The sequence below is a fragment of the Hibiscus syriacus genome, unplaced genomic scaffold (assembly GCF_006381635.1).
Source record: "Hibiscus syriacus cultivar Baekdansim isolate YM2019G1 unplaced genomic scaffold, ASM638163v2 tig00110505_pilon, whole genome shotgun sequence".
In the NCBI taxonomy this organism is placed as follows: Eukaryota; Viridiplantae; Streptophyta; class Magnoliopsida; order Malvales; family Malvaceae; genus Hibiscus; species Hibiscus syriacus.
In genome coordinates, this window is record NW_024062765.1 from 1,647,290 (window position 1) to 1,654,607 (window position 7,318).

General features: G+C 31.6%; 1 pseudogene; it reads right to left on the reverse strand.

The window, feature by feature from the left end:
- Nucleotides 1–385: 385 nt before the first annotated feature.
- On the reverse strand, nt 386–1,294 carry LOC120129985 (annotated as a pseudogene).
- Nucleotides 1,295–7,318: the final 6,024 nt, after the last annotated feature.

The window sequence follows — 7,318 nt, forward strand, 5'->3', positions numbered from 1 at the left end:
GTGGGACGATTGCTTCCATATTGACCATAAATTAGAACACAAAACTAGTAATAAATACAATTCACTCCCACTTACAAGTAAAAGAAAATAAGCACGAATTAACTTATCTTAGTGGTTAAATGAATCGTTGTTGTACTTAGAGGTTACGAGTTCAAACACCAGTAGCTATAAGAGTGATTGAGTGTTCATTATTAAATAATTGGGAGTACTTAGAATAAATATGACTTAAATCAAACTTTCCTTGGAGATAAGGCTTTATTTGGATATAAATCAACTGGTAAAAGCTTATTTAAATACAATAAAATGTAAGGCTTTTATACTTAAAATATTTGAGTGAAAAAAATAGTATACGAATATCTATAAAATTGGAAATTTGACTTTGACTTCAATTTTTTGAAAAAAGTTCAAATCCAGAAAAATCAAAGACACTCCAATTTTCAGCCATAAAATTTGCAGAATTCGTTAGCCGGTCATCAACTGGGAAGCACTCCCATTGTTGAAGTTGAACCATGGGTTGATATTCAAAGCTTGGTGTGTTTGCCGCAGGATTAGACCAGAAAACATCTTGTACCATTTCTTCAGCTAACAAGTTCTGCAACCCAAACGCATTCATCTCATCAGTTTCCACAAACCCCTCGACACTACTATCATCCTCTTTTAGATGTTGCATAACTTGAGGCATTTCTTGAAGCAGATAAGATTCCAGACTCGGATGAACTACTGGTAACTCCGGGCACTCCATCGATGAATCATTTTGGATGTTGGTATCTTGTTCTAAAACACCCCTCGGATCGGTCCCTTCATTAGGCCATGCTTGAGTAAGAATCTCAGGCTGATGTAAGCTTGTGCTCTGGTTCAAGAATTGTGAAAAGATAACAGCCAGATCAATAGAGGGAGCTGGTTGGATCGCTGAGTCTCCATCGGAGGAACTACTGATCCCGATCATCTGCTCCTCGTGATACCTTAAACTACTAGAATTCTTACTATAATTAATCGAAACCTGAACCTGACCACCATTTTTGTCGAGCCTGCTAGACTTGCCTCGTCAACTCTTACGACAGCCACCACCAACAGGAACATTCCTAAGGGAACCACCTTTGGTCCAATACCTTCTGCAACCTTTACAAAAGTACCTAGGCTGCGACAAGCTGTAGTTGTTGTAATAACAAAATTTGGTGTTGGCAGAGGCACAACTTGGACAATTGGGAGCACGTTCAACGATGGACTTCCACTTTCTGTCAACAGGCCTAGGAGCTGCACACTGCAACTTCTGGTCAGCACTAACAGCGAACATGGTTGTGATAAGATTGCAAAGGTAGTTTAGTGGGAAAAAGAATGGGCATGTGTGTGTTTATGTTTGGCATTTGATGGTGCAAAGTGAAAACGTGGGCGGTTGGCGAGCCGTCCGGACCAAGAAATGGAGGGGGTGTTGTTTTGTAGTGATGGATTGTGATGTGACGGAGTGAAGGTTGTTTTGTAGTATACTCTAAATATATGGATCGTGTGTGACTCTCTCTATATCCATTAGTTTTCAGTCATGTGCGTTTCCTCATTGCCTCCTCATCTAGATCGTGATTGACGTACAAGTCAAAACAACCCTAGTTGTGCTTATATTATTATTATACGTTAAACTTTGTTTAATTAATATTATAAATATTTTTTTTATTAAACTGTGATAGTTACAATGTAATATATAATCATAAATTTCTTTATCAATTGATAATAAACGCATACATACTTTGTAGACATGATCATTTAAATTAAAATTAAATCTCTAGAGAAAACAATACTCTCTTATACCACTAAGATCACTTAATAAATTTAATATTATACATTTAAATGTTTATGTGTTGTGCATGTATATGTACATGCATGTATACATGGGCGGAGTCATGTTCTAAGTGGAGGTGTTTAACATGAAATTATTTTTTCTTGGCAAATGCAAAATTTGAAGTCTAGCGCCGTTCACATGGGAAGCATATAAATGCATTTATAGAGGGGGTAAAATAAGCGAGAATGCGGGCATGATTAACGAAATTCTCTAGTATGAACACAATAATACGTGGTACGTTACTTGTGGTCGTGTAATACTAATAATAAACTAATCTCAAAGGAATGAACATCGAGTGGAGGGGCTGTGTGTTTGGAGGTGCATCATTAGCTACGTGTCCTCCTTTCCTTATTATTCGTCTTATCACGTGATAAGCACTTTGCAGGCTTATTTAGACAAATAATGTATGTAGTAAAAGTAGAATAAAATTACAATAAAATCGAAATATCTTCACTTGCATTTCATAATGGAAAGACGTCGATGGTTATCGGTGGTTTTACTAAAGTTATGGATAGAGGTTGGTGTTACGCATTTTCAGAAAAAATGTATTTAAAATTACACTCTCAAATATATTTAATAATCATAAAAATATGCACCATCTCTGTGATATCTATGGTAAAAGAATTGTTATTATTATTTGAGATCCCGAGTTTAGGCACCGGCAATATCAAGGTACAAGCGATCAATATCAGATAGTTAAGTGTTATCTTTAAATAGATATTATATTGTACTTACCCAAATTAATCATAAAATTTCGCTAAACCTAACTTGGATCAAGTCCCTGGATAGATTTCCACAAACTCAAGTTCCATTTAATCTTCTCTTAATTTTTTTTAAAATATGAAGTGATTATAAGATAATATATATATTCAAATATTTTCAATCATTTGATAAAGAACGTTTATACTTCTACATACACAATGTTCAAATTGTAGACCTCAAGATATAACAATAAATCCCTTAACTATACATGATATATGTTTATCACATATAAAAAAAGATGACAATATATATATATATATATATATATATTATAATGAAATCAAATAATATCGTAATATTATAAACATTTATTATTAAATTTGAATAAAAATATGACTCAGCTTAACTCAATCAAATGCTTTGTTACTCACTCCAGGTGTAAATGAATCGAGCTTAAACAAACAAAGTTATGTTCGTGTTCATTTAAATTTTTTGTATTGTTTTATTTATTTATTTTTAAAGATGTTATTGTTCATTCTTTTAGCGTTTGTGTAACGTTTATGAATATGTGTCATTTAAAATTGATGAAAATGTTCATTTAATGTCTGTTTAATGTTTGACAACCAACACTCTATTTTTATCATTTTATTTGCAAGTTAAAGAAAAAAATATGAAATTACACCATTATTAGTCCTTAAATTCCTTAATCTTCGCAATTTAAACTCCAAAGTTCAACCCTTATTCGTATTCGCTCGTTTATTAAATCAACATAAACTATTAATTCGTATATAAATCTCTTATTATTCCTCTTATAACAAAAATTCTATAAATATATTTGGACCCAACAGGATATTTTGGTAAGTAGCTTGCTTGGGAAAGGCCCATGGCTGTGGATGATATGAAATTTTGGTAAGTGAAAATGATTTGACATTAACCTCAAGGATATCAATTCTATGAAACCCTATTTTTATCCAAAATTTAAACATATATATGTATATGTTTATATATTTGTCATTACTCAAGCATATCTTATCAAGTTTTAAGCACTTAAATTAGATCTCAAATCCAAATATATATATTAATTTGGCATTGGGAAATGAAACTCTAACCGAACATTAACTTGACAACCCATCTTACTACAACTGTGATTTGATTAGCATGTAACTCAATAACTTCAAACTTGAATATAGTCTTTAAAAAACATTAAAATAAGACAATTTTAATAGTAACCATCAGGGTTTCAAATCGCGGTTACGGTCGTTTTTCGTTCATTTTCAATTTACCGTGATTGTGGCCGTCGCGAATGCTATTACGACCGTCGCGAATGCTATTGGGCGCTATTGCGGGTAACTCGACGACGGCGAAACCGCTATTTCACGAACGAAATCATGTTTCCGGACCGTGATTTCAAACCCCGGTAACAATTTCATTAATTGATCCTTATTAGTCATGGCCATGTCCGTGTGAAGGCTGAGGCCCCAACAGCATTTACTTGTATCATGTTTGTGTATTTGCAAGTCGAAATCATATTCTTGTTACACGAGGCAGCCCCTAACAGTAGCCTACATACCAAACCTCTTTCATTTATATAAAATATAATTGCATGTGGTGCATCATCCTTTGTAGTTTGTCCCACGCAATGAATAGTGGACTCCCTCATTCACCTTAACAACCACTCCTCTCTTTCTGGGATTTCCTGCATTCTTAAACCCACTCAATGGCCTACAGAAAGCTTCTGCTTCTCCTTCTATGGTTGCTCATCTTCTTGCTCGGTGCAGCAGCAGCAGCCCATGGTTCAGCATCGAGATATTCTCATATGTTCAACATGAACCCTAAGTCATCTCATCGGAATTCACCACGAAGCTTCGACGGCGCGTTGCCTAAAACAATCCCCATCCCACCTTCTGCTCCGTCGAGGAACCACAATGACATTGGGTTACAAAGTTCCGCAACATTTCCGTGAACATCATCCAACAAAGACAGATACATAAAGTTCCTTTTTTTTGGCTTGTGATCTTTCACACAATGAAGGAATGAATATTATGGATGCTCATGGCATGGAAATGAAGATGAATTGGTGGGTACTGTTTTCTTCTTTTTGTGGATTGTTTTTAAGATATCCCTGGTTTTTTCTTGGTATGAACACCTCTTTTTTGTTTGTTCATGCAAATTGCAAATTTACTAGTAGTTCTTCATCGTTTGAAATTCAAACAGGTTCCATAATTAAATCAAACATATTTCTTAAAAGAAAATATTCAAATGTTTTAAAATCTATGATCCATATCTTTTATGTATCTTCAACCTAAGCTTTCTTTACACCGAAAAGATTGAAAAGAAAGAAGACAAGGTCAGAGGGAAGTTGAGGCAGCTGAGTTCAACCAAACCATAGATACGTGCAAATGCTCATATGTTACGCTGGCATTACATCATAATGATATCCTTCCTTAAGTCAAATCATATTCTATCATTTCATTACTTTTTTATAAAAAAATTTATCAAAGCTATTTTATCTTTAATAACACCAGATCATTAGGTTTATTGACAATATATATGATGCAAATTATTTTTGTTTTAATTTTATCAACTTAACTTATTTTGTCTGTTGAGTTTGAGTATCAAAAAATAATTATTTATTATCAAATGATTGAAATTATTTCAAGAAATATTATTTCGACTTAATAAAGGAAAAACTTACTTTGTCCTTTATATCCTATTACTTGTATACCTACTAGCCTTGAGGGTTTGCCCCCTTTAATTATTATTTTAAATAACCTTTAGGCTTTAATAATTTGTTTATTTGTCAAGATCTTCGTTATTTTCTTTCCTTTGGTGAGGTCATCACCCTCGCACAAGTCTTCTCTTGCTTTCAAATTTAATAAATAAAAGTAAAATTAAAGGAATTTATTGGATTTGAAATGATATTATTAAGAAAGTGTGTGTGGTTTGTTAGTAAGTGTTTTTTTTAAATATTAACATTAAATAATTAGATAAATTTTAATTATATATTTTTTAATAAATATGATTGAATATAAAGTAGTATTTGTTTAAAAAAATTAACATTTGACAATAAATGTTCATATCCATAACATACGAGGTTCGAGCTCAAGACCTCAAGAGATCACAATAAATCCCTTATCACTAAGGTGACTTGATTCATATTGATTATATTTAAAGTTAGACTTAACTGCATCATATGTCATCAAAGTATGACCTTCATTTTAAATTGGTCCCTAAACTTTTAAATATTCCAATTTCATACCTAAAGTATGATTATCATTTTAAATTAGTCCTCAAACTTTTAAATATTTCAATATCATCCCCCAAAATATGACATTCATTCTAAATTGGTCCCTAAATATTTTGAACATTCCAATTTCATCTCAAACTATACGTATATATTAATTACATCCAAAGTAATAAAATCGTTAAGCCAAATTATAATATTATATGTTTGAAAAAATATTTATGTTAAATTATGGTTAAAATTAATTACATATTTCCATGAATTTGGAGATGAAATTGAAGTATTCAAAAGTCTGGGGACCTATTTAGAAAGAGAGTCGTGGTTTGGGGATGAAATTGGAATCTTTAAAGGTTTAAGGACCAATTTAAAATGAAGGTTATATTTTAGGGACATATGATGAAATTAACTCTTAAAGTTATATTAAGTTAAATTTAAGATTTGAACAAAAACACTTATAATATTTCTTTCTTTTTTTACTTTTAAATTACAATCTCTTTTATTTAAAAAAGAAAACTAAACATTGAATTGCTTGAAATATATCTTGAACTTGTTGATTTCTGTAAGAAAGTAAGATGAGAAAATTTATTTTGTAAAATTTCAAAGGAAGGGGCACTGAGTCTGAAATTAAACAAAGTATAGCATGAGAAGAAGCGAAAAAGGTGGTAGTCATGGGACATAGGAAGGTCAAAGGTGGTTAATAGATTATACTTTGGGTGTAAGATGGAAAGTTTCAAGAGGGTTTGGTTAGACAAAAAAATTGCTAAGTCAATACAAAGTTTTCTAATCATTTCACAAACTGCCCACCAAAATTTCAGTAACATTTTTAAGCATTGTCGGTCACTTGGTTGACTTAAACCAACACTTCTTAAATTTCCTCAAAATAAATCGATTATTGAAACTCTGAAATTTATTTACTTCGGAAATATTATTATTTTTTCAATAATATTTATCAAAATTATTATTCATAACTAACAACCAGTTGATTTAGTGAAATGATAAATTAGATTCCTTAAACAATGTCAGGGGTTTACATTTTGACGTTTGCGAATGAAGCAAATTGGGTTAGAAAGATCGCTCTCACTTCTATAGTATCCGATTTGGATTAGTTGGTTAATAGATCATAAATTAGTGTTTAATTCAAAATTATTATCCATAACATTATTTAAAATAAAAAAAGTGTTCATAAATATAAGAGTTTATCCTAATATAGTATTTTGGCGAATGTTTTATAAGCACCAGATAATCAAATCTTATAAATTATATTTGTTGACCAAATTTGATATGATTAGTCATACTCTGAAAAATGTGGCCTATGGATCGTGTTTGGTTTCTTGATTTATTTTGATATTATGCGGCTTTTTTCAGACAATTCGTTCGCAATTTTCTCTTCCATTTCAGAATTACAAACCTAACTGAATGTGGATGATGGATTGATGACATCATTAATTGGGCATTTTTCTCTACAATTTCGTAGATTTTAACTTAATAATACAATACAAATGTTCGAAAATATTAAAATTTATAAACATGGTTGCTCATAT